General features: G+C 32.4%; 1 protein-coding gene across 10 annotated transcripts in view; it reads left to right on the top strand.

The window, feature by feature from the left end:
• Positions 1-1,136: 1,136 nt before the first annotated feature.
• Positions 1,137-21,858, top strand: part of LOC105675790 (FMRFamide receptor) — a 49,850-nt gene continuing 29,128 nt past the window's right edge. Inside the window, exons 1-4 of one of the 10 annotated variants that reach the window (XM_067359987.1) lie at positions 1,137-1,397; positions 2,154-2,185; positions 2,275-2,360; positions 2,784-3,157. The gene's annotated coding sequence lies outside the window, so the exon portion shown is untranslated. Of the gene's footprint in view, positions 1,398-1,584; positions 2,361-2,678; positions 3,158-8,972; positions 9,267-21,858 lie in introns of all 10 variants that reach the window. The other 9 variants (XM_067359982.1, XM_067359983.1, XM_067359986.1 and 6 more) reach the window with 9 other exon arrangements.

Below are 21,858 nucleotides of genomic sequence, written 5' to 3'. Positions count from 1 at the left end.
TAATCGTTACAGATATTTCCTTAATTCTTATATGGATGCATGTGAGCGTGTCAGAACATTATTAGTAACTTTGTAATTAATTTCAATTATGTGTAACACAAAGTTTATGAAATATGCAATTTACAAATAAATTGTTAAATGTAAACCACATTTTAATTTGTATCAGAAAAACCACGGCACAAATTGAGAGTTAAATATTTACCTCGCAAGAAATATTCGTGGATTCTATTCCGCAAAGAGGTGTAACACATTCAACATAAAATGTTGTAAAGGAACCGACAAGAGGGTTAAATTTACTAACGCGATAGACAAATGGTAAAGGTCAAGTTTACGGGTCGCCTATGCCGAATCAAAATCGAATATAGAGAAGGTACACATCTGGCGTATCCCCGAAGCATTATCCTTGATACAAGGATTCCAACTTTCTTATTTCGAGTCACCCTTGAAATCTAATATTTGCTACACGTTTCTCTCATATAAGAAGAAAGAAAAAAATTAAAAGATAATAGAAACAAATAAATAATGGCAAAATAAATAAATAATAATCAATAGAAGCAACCGGAAACAGAGTAAAAAATTTCAAAGAATTTGTAAATCAGGACGATACGATGGTATAGCATCGAGAGTGTCGAAGGTTCCCAGGAGTGATAAACTCTTCTCTACCAATCGAATCTGATAAAAAAAATCTCATATCGAAATCTAATCTCATATCTAATCTCAATCAAAAACTCATCTGATTCGTGTCTTCTTTATCCACTTTCCATCTGATTCTTTAACGAGTCACATGTGAAAAATCAAAATAATATATACCTCAGATTTGAAAATTCGTACGCAATCGGTAAAAAATATAGCTTCTGTTTACGTTTCTCAAATTAGGATCACAACAACGTCGCGATACCCAGTTTGGGAATTCCTGATGCCGCGTATGAATGACGCAATGAAGCGAGCCGTATAAACGGACCGGCGAACGTAACATGGATATAAAGAGGAAGAAATGTGCGCGTGCACACGTGATGGAGAACGCGAGAACACGGACGGCTTCGTTCGAAGCTAAATCACGCGGTCTCAAGAAGGGGAGGAGAAGACGCGGAAGAACGCGAAGAGGAGTGAAAGAACGAGAGGAGAGGAAAGGGCCGATATAACGAGAGTGCGCAGGCGGCACTCACTGCCACGGTCATTCTCATCGCACTCGCAGCTATTCCGCAGCGGCGCGACGCGACGCGCCGCGACGCTACGATCCTCTTCTCCTCGCTGGGCGCACTCAGTGCGCCGCGAGAGCGCTCCGAAACCGCGTGTTGATCTTACGCCTCCCGCTGGAGCATACAACAAAACCGCGTCGCATTTGCTGGTGAAAAGTTTTGGAGGAAAGTGAGAGTAGTGGCAAGAGTTGCGAACAGGTGTCAACAATTATCATTTACAATCATGTTTATTGTAATAAATTATAGAAAATAATTATAAAAAAAATTATTAATAAGACAACAGTCAAATAATTAATGAATATTATATTATATCAGTAAGAATATTATTAATAAATAATTGCCAGTAAGATTATTAATAATTGATTACTAAAATAAAAATATTCAGAAATGATCAACAGAACTGTTAAAAAGTGATTCTTAATCTTATTTCGAATAAAGTATTGATGACAGCGGATTAATTATCAGTGATTATCACAAAAATTAAGGTTATCAGCAAGAATATTAATAAGTGTGATCAACAGGAAGATTATTAACTAATGCTTATATAAATAATAAATAATTACCAATGAAATAATTAGTGAATAAATAGGAAGAGATCTATTAATAAATAACAATGATATTTAAACTCAAATATGATCAATATCAACAATCAATGATCAGTAGTTTCAGAATAGTTAATTATCGACGAACACACTTGAGCTATTAAAGGGTTATTATCGGTAGGATCGATATTGAGTGTTTATCATGTCACAGCTATATTAATGACAGATAATCATACTCGAGCTTATGTACGCATATACTAAATAATATGTAAAAATGGTACTTAAGCTTATCAATAAATAATTATTAGTAACATGATTAATAAAACAATTTAAAAGTCATTCATAAAATAAGTCAAACCTAATTCAATCAATACGAAAACTGTGACTAATTAATAAAATCTTGAAAATTTAGATTTTACGAGATTTTGAAAAACGGTCGAACTAGTAAGATCATGTGATACAAATCGACATTTAGTATGTTTGTTTGTTAGGGAGAAAAGAAGAAACGAGAAATTAATAAACAATCATTACAGAAATCCTCTGAAGATGAAGGTATAATCAATCCAAAACTTTTTCGAACGGAAAATCCGGTCTTAGTTGCAGTGATCAAAGAAGCTTCGTGAGTGTAATCGTTCGAAGACAACAAACTGTACCTTTTTCTTTCATTTGAAGAAGATAAAGTGGATTCATTCGTGGAGAAACACGCGTATTAATGAATGGCTATCGTGAAGATATCCAAGTCGAGCAAAAGACAATCAGCCAAGAATTTTTTAAATATTAAAATTGATTTAACTTGTGAGACCGTCAAAGAATCCTTGAATAATTAAAAGTTTCTTTTTTCTTATTAAAAAGACTACAATACAACATGGAAAAATTAATGTTTGTAATTAAGAAGTTTTCGTTTTCGAAATATTAACATAAATAATGTGTTTCATAGCTCTTCTTCAAAGTAAAACGTAATCCACTGATGAGCTTTAAAGTCAAATATAAATTTGCAAATTAATTTAATAAAAATTTCTAAAAATTGTTTGACTCGTTAAAGTGCAAAGAATGACCAACGGGTAAAATTGGGTGACTTAAATCGGTGATTGGCGTGTTCATGGACAATATTGAAGCGTAAAGGTCTTTTTTCGGGGAAGACAGAATGACTCATCGATGAATAAGAGACATCGATATTTGGAATTTTCAAGATTACGAATTTACGTAAGAAGAAAATTGTTAGACGCAAGTTTCTCAACAATTCTATCCCGTCGTGGATGGACGAAGTTATGATCGACGTTACGGAAATGACGCGAAGTACATTTCATCTCGCGTGCTCACGAAAACAGACACGCGATTCGCAATGGTAGTGAAAGTGCTAGGTAACGCGATGATAAAGTTCCGACGCAGCGCGACCAACGAGAAGACTAACGACAGGTGATTAAACAGGTGAACCACGATCGAGATTTCATGAGAGATCCGCATCGTGTTCGCCACGAACGACACTCGTCTATTAATAGAGTACAGCGAACAAAGTTTCACGACGTTCTACGCAAATAACACGGCAACTTTGCAAATACAAATACTGTGTAGCGTAAAATCGTAGGAAACTAGAGTTTATCACGAGCGGCGCAAGCAAAATCCGCGAGAATCGCAAGTCATTTTGTTTTCTGTCATATATATCTTAAGTATCTTGTTTCATTTCATTGCTAAATTAGATTTGCTGATGCAATTTTGTCTATATACACATATATATTAATGTATATTGATGTATATTGCATGTACATATTAATGTATATTGCAGAATTTATCATATCAGACTTCATAAAAAATATGACAAAGAAACATAACAAAGGTGAAAAAGTTTTCTGGAAAATCAAAATTCTATTTATATTATCAATTAATCGAGTTGAGTGTTTTGTTGTCAATGGTAGAAATTTAATTGGATATTGTCAACAGATTATTTTAATATATTTTATTCGAAACAGCCTGACTATGCACAATGCCGGTTTAAAATACCATTGTAAATTTATCACTACATTGCGGCATAAACACGGAGTGTGTATGTAGTATAGGAGCTTATTTTCTAAACAAGTCTTTAAGTTCCGTTTTCTCGGAAACTAAAGAACAAAAGTGACTTTAACGCACATACAAACATCAAGCAAAATGTTCAATATATTTAAAATAATTATTGAAGATTAGTTTTGAAAAAATCTACACTAAAAATTTATAACATTTCTAACTTTTATATAATACAAATTGTTAAGTTTATTTTTTATTAAAAAAGTAATCTTTTCACAAAATTTACAGCTTTTATTGCGCAACAATTGCATAATTTAAAAAGTTTTAAAAATTCGTTCAACCAGAAATTTTATTCTAGACAGGAACGTTAGTTCGCATAATGCATCATCGCGCATAAGCCATACGTTCTCTTAATTGTGCAGTGCATTAACCCGTCGAGACAGAAAATGGGTTCCTTTTATACGGGAGCTTCACAATAATGCATCGTGTCTTCCATATTTATTATACTCACTATTTTCGGTAATGTATTTTATGATGCACTACTATAGCATGTTCTACGAGAACGAACAAATACGAATTTGATAAGAAATTACACTCCGTCATTTAATAATTCCAAAATAAAATAGTAGTAAATATAATATAACCTAATACACATAAATGTATAATCGAGACAAACGGCTCGGTTATACGATTCTTTCACGTCATCTTTTCCAACGTATTTGAATAGCGAAACGATTCAACCTTTGAATTAACTCTTAGAGCCCTCGTCAAGCTGTCAACCCCAAAAAATTCTTTTCTCTTGTACTGTGATAGCTGTCTAACGTATATGTATCAAAGCATATTTTTGAAATTATATGAGATTTTGTTTAAAACAAAATAATCACAAAATTACTTTGTAAAAATAATATCACATTTTTATAGATTAAAAGCTTTCCGTGAATTGATCGTAAAACAAAATTATTTGTGATAAACATAATTATTGACAGCAAAGAAAAATTATTAGCGATGAAAAATGAATAGAGTATCGTGAATACATTATAATTTTACTTTTTTGAATTTTAATTATAATTTTATAAAAGAAAATATGCAAATATAATTTTATTACAATCTCATATCCTGCAATCTGCAATATAATGAGATGAGATATAAAAGCTTATTATAGCAAACATTATCAATGACAATTTAAAATGTCACGGACATAAAGTATCATATGTTTTAAATAGAAATTTTCGAAAAAAATGTGATTTAAAAATCCGCAATTTTTCAGAAAATTTATCGCGATATCAAATTATACGACGTAATGAGAAGACATTTGGGAAGGAAGTGTCACAAGAAATTGAATTATGTGACAGCGGAAAGTGAAAATAAAAATGGAAGTAATGAAGAAGGATATATGATTTTACTAAGAAAATCGCGATGTTTCTTTCTTTCAGTTTTATGATCAATTTTGATTATGTCGTAAAATCAAACAGTATGTAAGATAACAGATAGACCGAGATACAGAAACATACAACGGAGAATATACTGCATGAGTAACGCAGCATTAAACCGAACGCAATGGCGCGTATGGTTTCAAGTTCACGATCAAAAGACGAAAAACAATCGTCAGGAGGAAGTCATGTGTTTTATCGCAAATGTAAAGTCGTCCGATAACATGACTCGATAAACACGATTAATTCTAAATCTTCCTTCTTTATACAGGATATTCGGGAACACCGTAGTTTCGACAAAAAAAATGTAAAAATTAAATTTTTCTTTGAAAAATATGTCTAAAATTGTTAGAAACAAAACATTTGTTTATCTATTATCTATTGGCAAAATTAATAAGAAATTCTAGCTTAAAATGTGTTTTAAAACTAAAATTTTCTACCATTCTTTAACGTATGCAGAACTTCTACTTAATTACTTTAATTTTTAATATAATTTATACTGACAATTTATTGTTTGTTAATACAAATTAATTTAAAATAAGTAAGAAAAGAATTTTATTATTTATTTCTATCCTTGTCAAAGTAAACTTTCTAATTTAATGATATCTTGTCACTGTGTGGCAATTCCTAAAATTTCTATTTTTGTATCTAACCTTTTTATATCTGTGATTAAGTTATCCTGCATTTGAAACACTTGATAGATAAAAAAAAGTTAATGTGCTACAATTAGGAATAATCGCCGACGATACAGTCGACCTTTGCAAAACCGTAATAAAACAGGATCTCTAAGGATTCATAGCTTACGAGAGTTATATTTGTACAGACGCTTTCAAATTATTAACCCTTAAAAAAAGTATAAAATCATATTATCATATAAATCTAACAATAGTACAGAGTTGGAACATCTATATGCAAACTGATTTCTATTTCTTTTGTTAAAAGCTTCTAACTATTAGTATCAAATTTCAGCAATAGATTTGACTTTTTACCAAAAAAATTTAAGAAATAATTTACAAAATCTTGTACACAACAATTAAATTTTAAAACATTGACAAATAATCTCTAAGGATATTGTTACGGAGAGATCTCAAGCATAAATATTATAAATGTTTTCTAGATTTAATATTTTTTTATTTAACTTATTGTTTAAAATTCTCATTTAAATCAGCCCCAAATTTGTGCAAAAATGTTAAATTTGTTTTAATACAGTACAGATTAACTATACAACTATTCTTGCATATTTAACTTATAAATGCACTTACCTTTTCTGTTAATACAAAAAAGAACATTTTATAAAATTAATTGGCACCAACCTTTTCTACAAACACAAAAAATACATTTCACGCGAAAAATTACATAAAAATAAAAAGAGAATTTATCACGTTAATCCGAAATGTTGCCGCCATGGTCGTTAGGCGCATCGTTTCTCCAGAATTTCATTAGCATGCTGAACGAAAGCGAGAACCGGTCGTTTTAAACTTCGTAATGATTAATTAAAGTGGATACGATCGTCACGCTTTTGCTAAACTACTATAATTGCATCGACAAAATAGCCGTAAACATAGAGAGAGCAAATTTTAATAAATTATTGAACAAAATTTAACTCTATCAAATTATGACTTTTTTGCATTAGAATTAATGTAATAATGGAAGTACATAATATTAAATGGCAACACAAACTTGTTGAAAATGTTGATTTATTCATTTTATTATCAGCATTATTATCTCATACTTTCATTACGAAATGAGGCAAAAAATATAAATTACTAAATTTCTACAATTTATATTATACAAAATCCTTTAATAATTATTATAAAATGTATTATCTGATTGTATTAAATGATGTATTTGTTGCCTAACTTTAAATTAAATTTTCTAGCAAAATTTTCCAAAAAATATTTCTTAATTAATTTTTAATTAATATGTTTAATATTCGTGTCAATTGGTAATTTTCGCCATAAAAATGTCATTTTACTTGCGAATTCCTTTTGATCAAAATCAGTTTACGATGATCAGTCTGGTAAATCATCTTAATTATTGCTATTAAAGTGGTTGCAAATCGACCTTGCTTTGAAAATTGATATGAAGGCCGATCGTGCCTTACAAAGTAATCCGATCGTGCTTCACCCACTCAGGGTCGATTTAAAGTCACTTTGCACGCAATCATTCCGCCAGATTCACGAAATTATTTTCGTGATATTTTTCTCGCGACATTATCGAAATACGTGAATAAAAAATTACCGCAAATCACGCAAGTAACATACAATATAATGAATTTCAATAAATTTCGACTCACCAGTCGACGCACTGCCGTTGCATCGTCGTTGCATCGCGTTGCATCGTTGCATTACCGCTATTGCATCCTTGCTGTTGTACCGAGTATTGCATTCTCGTCGTTGCATCCTCGCCGAATTGCTTTCTTGTTCCGAAACACTCACACAAACTCGCGATTCGATCGACAAACAATTGCGCGCACTAATCGTTGAGAGGTTAGGACCGTGGCACACTCCCGACACGCACGCGATATATTTCGAACAAACGAGTAACGCAGAACACAATCGACGCGTTGCTCGGACACTCGAGTTAATTGGAAAAGCACGGCTAATTACATGAAAGTTATTTTATCCAACCGCGCATCATTTTACACGACTCATTGCTTATTGCATTTGCACGTATCGAAACGAGTGAACAACGTGAAATACGATGACGCTAATTTTGCGCGGCAAAACTGTCAGCGTGATATTAGGTGCGCGATGCACTTTGATAGGTGTCACCAACTTCGCAATGCAGCTCACGCGTAGCGCTGTTCGCGACATGATATGCTGCGACTACGAAATTTCGGTGTCGAATCGAGGAATTAATCGCTATCGCGTATCAATGCCGATTCACAAATGCATCCTACAATTGCGCATTATTCGATTCTGTACATTCGACAGCGGTTTTCACGCAAAATTTACCTTTTACCGCGATAAAATTCGGAAAGCGATTTATCAATTGTACTGACTTGATACGAGACGTCGCGCCGTAATCTACCCATTGAAAATCGGAATGGCCAAATAACATAAACTGACAATAATTATATCAACACGATATCGACTGTGCAATATATTTCGATAGGCATTGCCAATTTTATAGCGCGGTTCCCGCGTAGCAATGCTCGCGACGCAAGGCATACTGTGTGACCACTAGAATTCGAGCATCGAAACGAGAGATTAATTACTACCGCATACCTCGACTGATGCAAAAACTCGCTATACTCTTGCCGTCTATCAATTTTGTATTTTTAGCACTGACTCACGCGCGAAATTCATCCCTCGTCGCAAAAAATCACGGAGCGATTTAACATACGTGCCGTCTTGATGCGAAAGCGCCACCGGAAAGAGATAAGCATGTGACCACGCTAGTCAGAAGACGCGCTTCAAGTAGTGTCATAAATAAATTTGCCATTATTGTAGTTAATAAGAGTTTAAATAATCTTTAATTAGTACACAGTAAATTAATTTTGCTTTAATTTTTTACGATATTTAAAGTTTAATTTACTTGACGCTTATCAGTGTTTTGTTTGATTAATGACGTAAGATTAACGCTTGCCGCGCGGCAAAAGACGACGCGGTAGCCAATCAACTTATAACTTTTTCATAAGAGCGAAAAACTGATTGGTTATTGCGCGGCAAAAAGCGACGCGGTAGCCAATCAGTTTTTCGCTTTTATGGAAAAGTTGTAAGTTGATTGGCTATCATGTCGTCTTTTTCCGCGTCCTGTCTGCAAGAGCCTTTAACCTGCGTTTCGCGTCGTTTCAGAGTCACGCCAGATTCAGAACAGATATCAGCTAATTAAAAGGGGATGGAAAAACAAATTCCGTTAAATCTATGTGTTTCTCGCATAGTCTTTTCCGTCGAATGTAAATTTTATGCACGAAAGAGTATCGGGAGTGTCAAAGCGAGCAACCGGCGATTGTTGATTATACACGCGATCGTGCAGCGATAATTTTTCGATCGATTTGCATTTTTCCATCATTTTATGAATGAGTGTCCAGAACAACGATGCAAAATGCAACATGAGAAAGCAGAATAGCAATAGCGGTACATCGTGTGGTGAGTAAATTTAACTGTTACATTTACAATAATTGGTGCAATTACCATTTATTTGGTGCGACAACTAGAAGTTGTTAGGTTAGAATAATTGCGCACTGACACGGTACGTTGGTGCGAATTAATTGATTTAATCACCCTGCAGTGTATGACTGTTTTTTGTTTTTTTTTTATAATTGTTTGATCAAATAATTAAAAGCTGTCGGTCATTAAAATATCCATGGAAAATATCCATGTCTCTTTTAAATCCTCATTATATATGAAATATGCAAGCTAAAATAAATAAAAAATACAATTTATTTAATCGTTACGATTTAACTTACGCAAATTTTATGCAATTTATACTACAAAATTCAAATCCAGAAAAGAATCACTCTACAGTCTCAATATTTTTCGCATTAAAATTCAACAATATATAGATAAAATTTTCAAACGCGATAAATCTATTTTTTGACATGCCATTTCCGAAGCGAAACGTGCGACGCGCATCACACATCCCGTTTTTCCAATTCGCGAATATATGAGACAAAATATTTTACGAGTAACACATCGATCTCTCGATGGTGATCTCTGAATCGCGATAGTACCCCGGAGCGACATCCATGATTATAAATCCCACTCTCTATAAGACGCAAGGGAGATTCCGCTCTACTTTCTCTTTCTTCCATATCTGGAGACCGTTCTTTGTAACATCTCAAAGTCGAAAGAAAGATGTAAACTGGAACAAACCTCTTGATCTAACTTCTATGGTCGACCACCGGCGGAAATACTCTAAAGATTGTTGAGCCATACAAAAGATTGTCAGTCTTCGAGCTCTCTTTGAGAAACTTGAATCCTTCTCGAGATCACTCGACGCGATCTCACTTTTTTCTCGGTTTTCTAACTAGCACGATTGTTGCAGAGAAAAAAACTAAGTTTTATAGCAAATGTAATTATTCGCCGCGAATTTTATAGATCGTAATTTCGATATGCTATTTAACGGACATAAATTTTAGTAGTGCATATAATTTTTTTTTAATTATTCATAAATCAAAAATTGTAAAAGGAAAAACGATATTTAATTTCCAATTCCAATTAATTAAAAACTAAATACTTTTATCGCAACTTTAAAAGCAGTATTCATTAAATACAGATTTAACAGCTGATGGAAAAATATAATAGTAATAATAAAAATTACCGGCCTAGTCTTTCTTTTGTAACAAAAAACAAGTTACAAATTTTGAGAATGAATTGTCATTTTCATCAAACTTGGATAATAAAGATAATAGTGTTCTCTCTGATGGCAGGCAAGAAATTTCGTAGTGTGATTTAATCGAAAAAACTTTCAATTGCACTATTTGCCGCTTTGGAAGAGCTTTCATCGCAATCACACTCAAGTTATTCATTGCACATTTACGTAATTCGACCAAATTGCTCGATGAGTATCCCCAACGAACGTTTGAAATACCCGGAAGGTAGAACACATCCTCGCAAGTCTAAAACCACAATTTGCTGCTGGCTATTGAAAAGCACGTATATAGCACATTTCTGAGTATAGTTTGATTAATTATAGCCTGTCCAATTAAATATAGGAGGAAAAGAGGCAGAGAAAATATTTGCGAAATTATACATATAAGTTTAATTTAAGGAAAGATAATGAAAGAAATTTTAACTTGAAAAAATGTTCTTGAAAACAAGAATATATTTAATGAAAAATAGAATAGGCAAAGCAAAAAATTAAAAACACAAGAAACAAGAATTGAAATAATTAACTTATGTATATTTTATATTCCAATTCTATAAAATTTTCTTAAAATCTTACGATCTAAATTAATTTTCACAAATAAGCAAATCAAGAGCTTCATATTTATTTTGATTCTCTCAGCGTGACCTAATAATAAATAACTTAATGTTATCTGAGAAATTTTATAGAGATTCCATTAATATAATATGCTAATTAGAATTACACTGCTTCTCGAATATTTGGAGAACTATGCGAGAGATTCCCGCAAAGCATTCAAAATTGTTGCAGCAATTTATGTTCATAATTAGTATTATGATCCTTTGCAGTTTAATGTGGACTATATCTACATGCAAATTGCGAACATAAATTGCTACATTTTAAATTATTCTCTTATTGTTTAAAATTTTTAATATTAAACTCATAATTTGTCTTCTTTTTTTCAGAAGCATGCCAGATATTTTATTTATGTTAATAAGATCGCTTATTAACATAGAATCAATTTTAAAGATTACACAAACCAATTTGTTTATTTTCGCAAGTAAAACGAATTCCTATCTGAAGCATATAGATGAGTCGATAAACATTGTCGTATAATATTCTGTTTATCGCTAATAATTTCTCTGCATGTCGCGTTTATTTCTATATATATAATGCATGCATTCTCGCAACAAAGTAATTGAGTTTTGTCGCCATTGTGCTGAATAACGTCCATAAATTTTTTGTATTGCGTCCGTAACTCATAACGTCATCGAACAATGCAGCTGATAATTTTATCCGTAATAAATGACGCGACATATGATGGTGATTATATTATTTATAGTAACGGATGCAGTTTTATCTTCTTTTACCGTTTTGCTGACAGGACAATTAACAATACCGTTCAATGCATTGAAATGCGTTATTGTCAATTTTATCATTAATTTATATTATAATTGAATATGTGCAATAATAGTATCTATTAACTTATTATTTTATCAATAAAACTCGTTACTACTGAATAGAAATATAATATTTTCGAGAGAGAAATCGGTAAAATTTTAATTGTTGAAATTAGAGTTTCTGCAAGGAATGCGTAACTCTTTGACATTTTACGGTCACAAAAGGCGACCATTTTCCCAGCACTCATCAATAACACGAATATCTACTCACCAATAATTACATTTTAGCTTTTGCTAATTTTTTTTATATTGAGCTTTCAAATCCAAGATTGTTTGACATTTTCTTTGACTCTATACAGCGCATGACGTGTTTGTCAATCGTAAGCATTTGTGTATCTGGCATTCCGCAATGTGCTCTCCGCGATGTCACTTCTGCGGTTTGCACGATAACCAATTCAATTATACTGTCACTGCGTCACTACAACGAGATATTTGTTCTCCCAATAATTGATAAAGTTGATCAAATCGCGTGGAATTAATTGTATGCCTCTGATATCATTTGATACACGCGGTAGGAATAATTTATGTTTATCGACAAGAGAACAGGATAGTATTTCGATTCTACACTGGAATCAATGTCTTTAGAAGTAACCAAGTTACACGGACTATCCTTGTTGTCAAATATGTAAGCTACACCGTGTACACAGAGAATAATAATGCATCTCAGGCACTTGCAAACTGTTCAATATGGTTCGATCACCTTTAACATTTTGAACTATAGCTTACATATTGATTGTTGATAGTTATATGTAGAGATTTGCGAAGAGAGACTAAAACAATCTGAAATAATGTTTTTAGTCTAACAAGTTTCATAATTCTGCAATGTAAAAAATTTTAGTAAATCAGATATCGAAATTGTAAGTAAACAGCCAAATTCGCAATTAATTTCAAGTAATCTTTACTTTAACATTATGAGATTTGAGGCTCAATTTAGAAGATATTAAATATTCAAGATAAACAAAATTTTGTTCATTCAAAAACTTGCGATATTCGCAACTAAATATCTCGAAATCAAGCCGCAGAGATTTGTCAAAGAACTTATTTCAAAGCTATAATATTCCAAAGCTATCGGAGGATAATTTATATATATTATGTACATATTTCCACGTATCCCATGTATATCGATTTTCATAATTCAACCTGCCCGCAGTCTCTTTGACTCGCTTTATTGACGATAAAATGTGCTTTCGCCAGAGGCGATGATAATTACAATGAAATAGCGCCGCGGCATGTAGTATGTACGTTAATGCAAATGCATTGTAGCACGCACTGCTAAATCCCTATTATCCCAATCGCGCATGGAATAATCAACATTGAACGCATAAATTCGCCGTATTGGCTGCGCAAGATCGAGCATGCGTCTACGTTAACAAAGGAAGCATCTTCCTTTGCAAAGTGAGATAAATCTGTTACAGCCGTCCTGATAAATGTCTGTATTTGTTGATTTTACTTTATCGAGTTTTCCAGAAACAAATGTTGCATGGAGATTAAAAATTTCTTCTTAAAAATATGCAAATTAAAGTAAAATTTTGTGCAAAGGGTAACAATTTTTATCCAGCTGCACTTTTCTAAAATTCGTGCAATGTATGAATTTTGAAGAATGATTCTACTGTTTTCAGTTTTTTTTTTTAATTACTGTGCTTGTTGCCCACGCGACGCAGTTGGTGTACTGTTAATTTACAAAGAGCATTCTCATACTAATAGAATTTAATAAACGTACATGTATTGCACACGAAGATAATAGTGCCGTTGTCAGCAGTACCAGCATTTGTTTTTCATTTATTACAACGTTTGACTTTTATATGGGGCACCACATGTAACAATTTGCTTTCAAAACATCAATCAGACACATATATTGATGAAATTTATTTACATTAAGCATACAAAATATTTCTACATTTCAGAATTCAAAATGTTTTATTTTTTAATTATTTCTTATTTATGCGGTATAATTTATGAATAACATTTGATTTTAATAAATATAAACATTTTGATGAAATTTATTATAATTCCAAAAATAGAATAAGAGTTTTAATAATTTAAAAAATTGTTTTAAATATTATCTTCGCAAATTGTGTATCATATAAAATTACACTTTTGGATTCTTTCTTTTTACATCAAGTTTTCATATAACGTCTAAATAGTAGAAAAAGTACATTAACGCCTGCATCAAATCTTTCGATTGCTCGTTAATCACCGGAACACAGATAGCGTTTCCTATTTCTTATTTCCTAATCAATATTAATTACAGTATTATCGCTATCCACCGCATTTCGAAGCTTGTTTTCCTTCCAACCATTGCGCAAATACGATACGCGATGCGCCATCGGCTAAATGACTATTGTACAAAAAGGGGCACTGATAGGGTACGAAAATGGATCTGCTTACACGTTCTATGCGAATCTCCGAAATAGGTTATCCTAAAAAGGGGTTAGTTCCGCCCACAGTTCGCTCTGTTTACCACAGAGCTTTTTAAAAAATTTACGATTATACAGATAGAAGAGATTCTAGAAAATGAGTATTTCTGTAAAAGATTCTATATAAGATTGTACTAAAATTCTTTAACACATTTGAAATTTTTTGTGAAGATTTACTCGACATGTAATTTCTTCAGTGATTAAATAATTTAAACAATTGAAAACTGAATTTATAAATTTTAAAAGAAATAAGCCCTTTTTTCTCATTTTTTTTAATAAAGTGAAAAGTATAAATTTATTTTACATATAAACTATATATGTATAAGAAATCATCAGAGTTTTACTTGTAAAATAAATACAAATGTAGTACATTTTCTGTATTTACTAGAAGCCCCCTGATTTCAAGGGGCTATGTATATGCAAAATAAGATAAAGCTTTCAGCTAAAGCTAGATAAGATCACACTGGGGTTTTTCTTACTGTTTATATAAATATACATAAGTAATATACATAAATTTCCCATAGAGCAATATAAGAAATCAGTTCATCGAAGAAAAGTTTGTACAAAAAAGTAATAAAAATAACTATTGCAAAAAGAACGATATACAAAATTTGTCATTGATAAATATGAGATTCTCGCTTAATTTTTGAATATACATGAAAAAGTATGAGTGCGCGAATTTACGATTACGAAAATACCATTCAATCCTGCATTTTATGTACGCTAAAACGAAGCTTTTAGCGATTAATTTTTTTTTGTTTATTTTGTAGGATTTGAGATTGTAGGTTGAGAGCATATCTATTTTTCCAATTTTAAAGAAAATGGCAACAAATAAAAAGAATCAAATATCAATAAGAATTTGGATGAAATAAACGATACACATATGTGCTTGATAGCTGACACTTTGTTGTCTAGTACTTTTTGCAAAAATTCGTAGCTTTTAATTGATATAAAATGTGTTTTGTTTGAGGAAATTTAATCTGTTTATAATTAAAAATGCTTTTATTTGAAATTCCAAAAATTAATGGCAAACAAATATTTTATTATCTATGGCAAAATATATTTATTTGTATTTTGATGTTTGATTTAAAAAGACTTATTTATCAAAATGATTAATTATCTGAAAATTGCTGCGCCGGCGCCGGATGCTCTTCTTAAGTCTTCTCCTCTTTTCAGTTCTTTAAGCATTTACACGCGTTCGCGATGCGAATACGAAGATCACAGAATATTTTAAACGGATCACAGAATATTTGTACTCTCGACGCGCACTTTGTCACATTAAGATAAAATAAAACTCGCACGGGTTACAAATTCGACACTGTGTCATGTCCGTAACAAGTAACGTCGTAAAGGATAAGATCGAAAACTACGAGAAATAATACAGATAATACTATTGGGGAGAATAACGCACCAATACGGAACAATCTGCCCCGAGATGTGCGTATAAAAAGGGTGCCGTAAACATATCAAAAGTAAGGTCGCCTCGATTTGGGTAAATACAACAAGAAGCTGCGAGATATAGGTCACGCAGACTAAGAGTGACAAAACAATTTCACCAAACGCCCCGAGTTGACCTCGAAACTCTTAATACTAGAGCATTTATCGAACATTCATTGAAATTTAGTTTAGAATCGATTTTAATTTGACTTCTATTCCTTGCATTCTCCCAAATTGGAATCGGAGCGACCTTGTCTTTAATATGTTTATCGCCCCCTTATCATTCGCACGGCAGCACTTATAGAACAGATCGTTTCGTATCGACGCGTTATCCTTCTCTCCAATAGTACTATCCTTATTACTTTGCGCAGTTTTCGACCTCAACCTTTTCCGTCGTTATTTGTAACAGACGCTGCAGAGTGTCGAACGTATCATATTCCGTAAGATGATATTCCGTGCAAGTTTATTTTTGTCTTAATGTAACAAAGTACGCGTCGGAAATGTCGTTGAAAATATCGCGCAGTTTTCGTATTCGCGTCGCGAACGCGTGTGAGTGCCTTGAAGAGCTGCAAGAAAGACTGAAAAGGAGAAGAGGCTCAGGAAGAACATCTAACACCGGAGCAACTGTAAGATAATTCATCATTTTAATTAAATAATAACAAACTAAGGAGTCATTGCACAGATTATTGTCGCAGCGTCTGCTGACAATTTAGTAAAATTCAAGCAGTCACAAAGTCTTAATCGTTTATGCAGATTTTCTTAAAACATTTATGCTAGTAGTTCAAAGAGACTGAAACTGTCATTAGGGTTACATCAGGGTGAAGTTCAAGATGGGTCGGGAGATTATCGAAGGCGAATGCAAATGAACGATGCATACATAATTTAATAGAGCGCACGATGAATAAGAGGGAATCGTACGAGAAATTTTTCCCGCGAGAAATCTTTGAGCGACGGAAGGGATAATAATGTCATAAAAAAAGTGCGCTACTTTTTTCTTTAAAGTTTGTTTAGCAGTTAAATTGTTGATCATACTTACAGGATTTAAAAGGCACTCTATTTTAAATTTCAGCCACTTTCGCAAGACTTAAAGAACGCTTACATAAAACAATCACATTCAGGTGATATTCAGGTGATAATAATATTACTTTTTTTGTGTAATTGTTAGACTGTCATTATTACATGCAAACAATTTAATTTTTATATTTAATCAATAACACGTTTGTTGATAGAAAATATTGATGATATCAACGTCACCAAAACGATTTATGACATTCAAAAACGTAAAACTTTATTATAGCTCAATTTATATAATATGCAGTTTTTTATATACCCGAAATTGAATAACTTCGAGAATGTCATATGTTCATTTTTTGAAAAATTCCGCTTTTCGTTAATATTCTACGGAGAATCCAATAAAGGCATATTTTCCATGCCAAAGCAATATGAAACACTATAGCAAATATACCGTGCATTTGTTCGATTGCCTTCGTTTTCTGTACGTAAAGGCCGCTTTATATCATTTTTCTATACCTTTTATAAAAGTTACTTTTTGCGTGAATATAACTTTTTTCTTGAATCGTCCGATATAGTTATTTCACGGTTTTTGGATAAATTAAAAAAAAAATTGCTACATTTTTTACTGTCTAAATATTGAAGACAGTTTCGCGAGCGGGCACGATTTTAGACTTTTGATCGCGCACAAAAATTCGCGCTTTGTTATTTTGCATGATCCATAATTTGGCGCGAAGCGAATACGGCGAACAATTGTGCGTCAGAGACGCGACCTAAAAATAATACATACACTTTTTCCACCCACGTGTCTCCGGTGAACTTTTACGACAAAGAAAATAGCTGCCCCGTTGGGGAAAATGAGGTACAATCAGACTCTTATCATTTATATGGTGAAAATGATCTCACACATTCTTGCCTCGAGAATGACACTTAGCAATCGTTACCTTCTTTTTTAAATAGAAAGAAATTCTCGTGTGACAAAGCAAATACGCGAATGCAGATAATAAAAGGATACGATAAAAAATTTTTAATATTCTTTGCGCACGGTAACGGGTAAAACGCAGCTGAAACCGGATTATTTCGTTGTTTAACAATGTTTTTATAAATCTGCAGGAGTTCGCTTGTAAATGCACGGTTTTTGCGTTGAAGTGACATAGATACGGAATTTCACTCTGGCAGAACTCTGTCAGATTATACTCCGTTTTTTATATAGAAAAATAAACTTTCCGAAAGACAAATGAGTTCCCCTTGTGCGCTCAAATTTGGACAAAGAAATGAATTGTAGCTCCCAGGTGGTTGCACGCAAATGAGACGAAAGGAAAAAGTCGGCCGTACAAACGGTTGAAAAGTGTAAATCTCTAATTCCATTGCAGATTTCATTATGACATTTACGCTGTTATGCTTTTGTCGATTTCGACAAGCTGATAATTAAAATCATGTTACATACAATTTTATCATAAGATTAAAAAATGATTGGATAGTTGAATCTATTTATATTATAATATTTTGCGTAATATAAATTAATTATATCACAAGCATGCTAAATTAGATAAAATAATAAAATTGCCGTACGATTTATTTTGAATTTAAAAATAGATGGATCTTGAGTTAAATGAGAACATGAAACGATGGCGGTAATGAAATTACGTCGAATGAATTGGTTTGTTAAATCGAAATTAAATTTGCGCTATTAACCTGCTTATTATACTCTTCAGTTGATTTACGAGCTAATGGTTTACTCATCATTACGCTCACAGGCACCACTTATTCTCTAATTTTGATTTATAAGGTTCCAATCTGCATTTTCGAGAAATACGTGAATTTCCGATAAAATTTCGAGATCTGACATTTGATGTGCAGGAAAACATTAGGCGCATAAATCGAGAAATAAGTAATGCGTTGCGCTCATAAATTGAAATAAAAACTACAATTTCTTAAAATCATTTTTTAAAGAAAAAATATTTTTTGACAGCTTTAGAATATTTTGTACTTAAATTTACATATGTTAAAAATTTTAGAATACTTTTTTAAGTTTAGATTTATTAGACGGCATTAAGATTTTTGCATTTTGTATGACGAAACTGTCGTTGCTTTGATAAAATAAAACGTTCTTTTCATTGCAGTAACGCGTTTGAGACTTGAGATCTTCATATTACAGTCACTCTTTTCATTTCAAGATATGGCAAATCGTACTTCTTTAGATGTACTTAAGTGAGAGATTAAGACGATTTTTTTTTTTTTTTTTAAGATGTCTCGCGAATCTTTTACGGAAAATTGGTGTTTTAAGACTGAAAGGAGGAGAAAATCTTTAGATAAAAAGCTATTAATCATTCTTAAAACACGAAAAGATAAGAAAAAATTAATTCTTTTGTCTATGCTTTTAAATTTTTATCGAATTTTGAAGACAAAAATATATCTTTAACATGATAAAATAACATGATCTAACGTTAAATGTTTTAACAGAGGAAATAATTTTTTTGAGTGTCATCCCATGGGAAATACAATTTTGTGCAGAGTGAATATGTAACTTTAAGATATAAAGGGATTCTCATTGTTTTCGTTTTACGAACGCACAACTTTATAAATTTATGACACGCTTTGCACAACGCTTGAAAATTTCCTAGTTATAAGCACACGCCGTAGCTTGAGAGAAGAATTTCCGACTTAATAGTACAGGAAAAAGGGTGTGTTTTACCATCCCCGACATATGTCGGAAGATCCTCGCGCGAATTATTCAGAAACCAAAAGTAACGAATACTTATTTCTTTTTATATTTCTCTGCTTTAAATCGCGTAAAGCAGAGAAAACATATGAAGTAGGTTGACAAGAGCTACGATATAATTCAAGTGGAATTAAATTTTTCATAGTATACACTGCAGAAGGAAATCATTCTTTCAGAATATATAATAGAGAATGTCATTCTGTCGAATTTGTGCACTACTAATTACCGTGTGCTACAGTGGTCGACGCTCATAAATTTCCAAGTGAATACATTATCCGCTGTAAATTAGGCCGCACCTAACACTATCGCATAAACGATTCGGCCGACACTCCTTCATTGTTCGTCATGAATTAGCTGTCGCGATATTACTAGGCCGATTTTCGCACGTTCGTTTCGTAGATGAGCGAAGCGTAATTTGCACTGCTTAATTAGCCGCTGCATGAATTAGCCGGCCGAAAGCTCGCCTGTAATCTTCTTACGCGATATTCCAGCAAAATAGCGAAATCTCATTGAAAATAATACTTTTCTCTCGGAAACAGAAATATTCTTTTTTAAATTCACGCTCTCTCTCTCTCTCTCTCTCTCTCTCTCTCTCTCTCTCTCTCTCTCTCTCTCTCTTTCTCACGGATTAATAACGATTGCGATTAACTTTTCGCATTATATTTGTCAGAAAGTAGTGTAAATTCAAATTAAATCAAAGCATGAACATCTTATTATCATGATTATTATATTATCATTATGACTTTTTTATACTTATCTTTAATTATAATTTTTTTAGATTATTATTTATTTTCTTATTTTAAATATATGTAAATTTATAATTTGCACGATTCAGCTAATTCTTCTTAATGGATAAAAAGTAACAGATGAATGATAGATGAGAGCTTTTGATACAATCGTGAAATTGCTGTTATACATTCGCATTGTTACGAATGAGTGTTCTTTGTGACGTAAGATAGCTTTCAGCAAGGCGCGCGCATTTGTTCCCTTTCATCCCTTATGTCCTACGTCTTTCTTATCGCGAGATGTTCGACGGTATTATACTTACATAAGTCTAGTGCGCGACTTATGTAAGTATTAGCTTGTAGACCATGCAGACAGAGATAAATAGAACGATGTCTCTTGTTGATTAAACGAAGAATAAGATGACCCCGCACAATGGCAGAGCACCTCTGATAAAATGCGCTTTCCCGCTTGATTAAACACCGAAATAACGGCGATGCCGCCCGAAAGCGCAACGCATATTCGTGTGTCGTTGTGTAGATTATTCATTGTTGCATCAGAGAGAAGATTGCAGCCGTTAATTCGACTTTAGTACTTTTATGGCACTATTATATCCACGCGAGATAAACGAGTTTAGATGTAGGATACTACAGAAAAAAGGAAATAATTTCTGTCTGGAAAGATAAAAAAACAACTGGTAATAAAAACATAATTAAATTTAACATATTAAGCCGATTTAGCTTTCAGCATTAAAAAATTCATTTTAATTTAAAACAGTGAAATCAAATTGAGAGAAAATTACAGACTTTACTTTACTTAATCGGCATGTGACAATAACATTACTTTTAAACAGTAATATTAATAACACTAATAATATATATAATAATAATTTTATATAAAACGAGCTTTGAGAAAACATAGGAATATGAAAGAGGATTGGATGTATAAATTTTATAAAGCATAAATTTTACAACGCTTTTTTTTGCACATTTCCATCTGTTCCATTTATGTTTAATCCAATTCGTTTTACACTGCGAAGCACGCGAGATAGAGAAATATTATTTCCGTAATTCGTGAATCTTTCTTGTCACGGAGAATTTCGTTTGCCTTTACGACACAATGCAGACGGATTGCTACTATAGTGTTACAATTTTAACTTTAATTCTGCATTGCGAGTGCGCATCATCCTGAAAATGCGACCATCAAATACAATCGCGGAATAATCCCCGCGATAAATCCCATTGCTAAGCCAGATAACGCTATAAATATGACAGCAAAAAATGTAAATAAATTATAAGATAATTATATTCTGTAGTCGCTTCGAGGAAGCTTTGCTTTAACGAATTTTCGATTTGAGATTTATGTTAATCTAGGATCGTTAAAAATTCCGAATTTATAACTCATTTTTATTAAAATTTTGCTCAACTAAAATCTATATGACAAACTGGTTTAAGCTTATCTCTAGCTATTCTTTTTTACACCACTGATTTCAAAATTATGCGAACCTCAAAACTGCAAGCAATCTCTTTTTACCTTAGCCTTTATCGATTGTAGCTAAGGAAAAATGGTAGGTGCGAACAAAACGCTATGTACAAAATATCCATGAAAGATAACAAAACTCCTG

Source organism: Linepithema humile, chromosome 7 (assembly GCF_040581485.1).
Source record: "Linepithema humile isolate Giens D197 chromosome 7, Lhum_UNIL_v1.0, whole genome shotgun sequence".
In the NCBI taxonomy this organism is placed as follows: domain Eukaryota; kingdom Metazoa; phylum Arthropoda; class Insecta; order Hymenoptera; family Formicidae; genus Linepithema; species Linepithema humile.
This window is presented reverse-complemented; position numbering and strand designations above follow the sequence as displayed.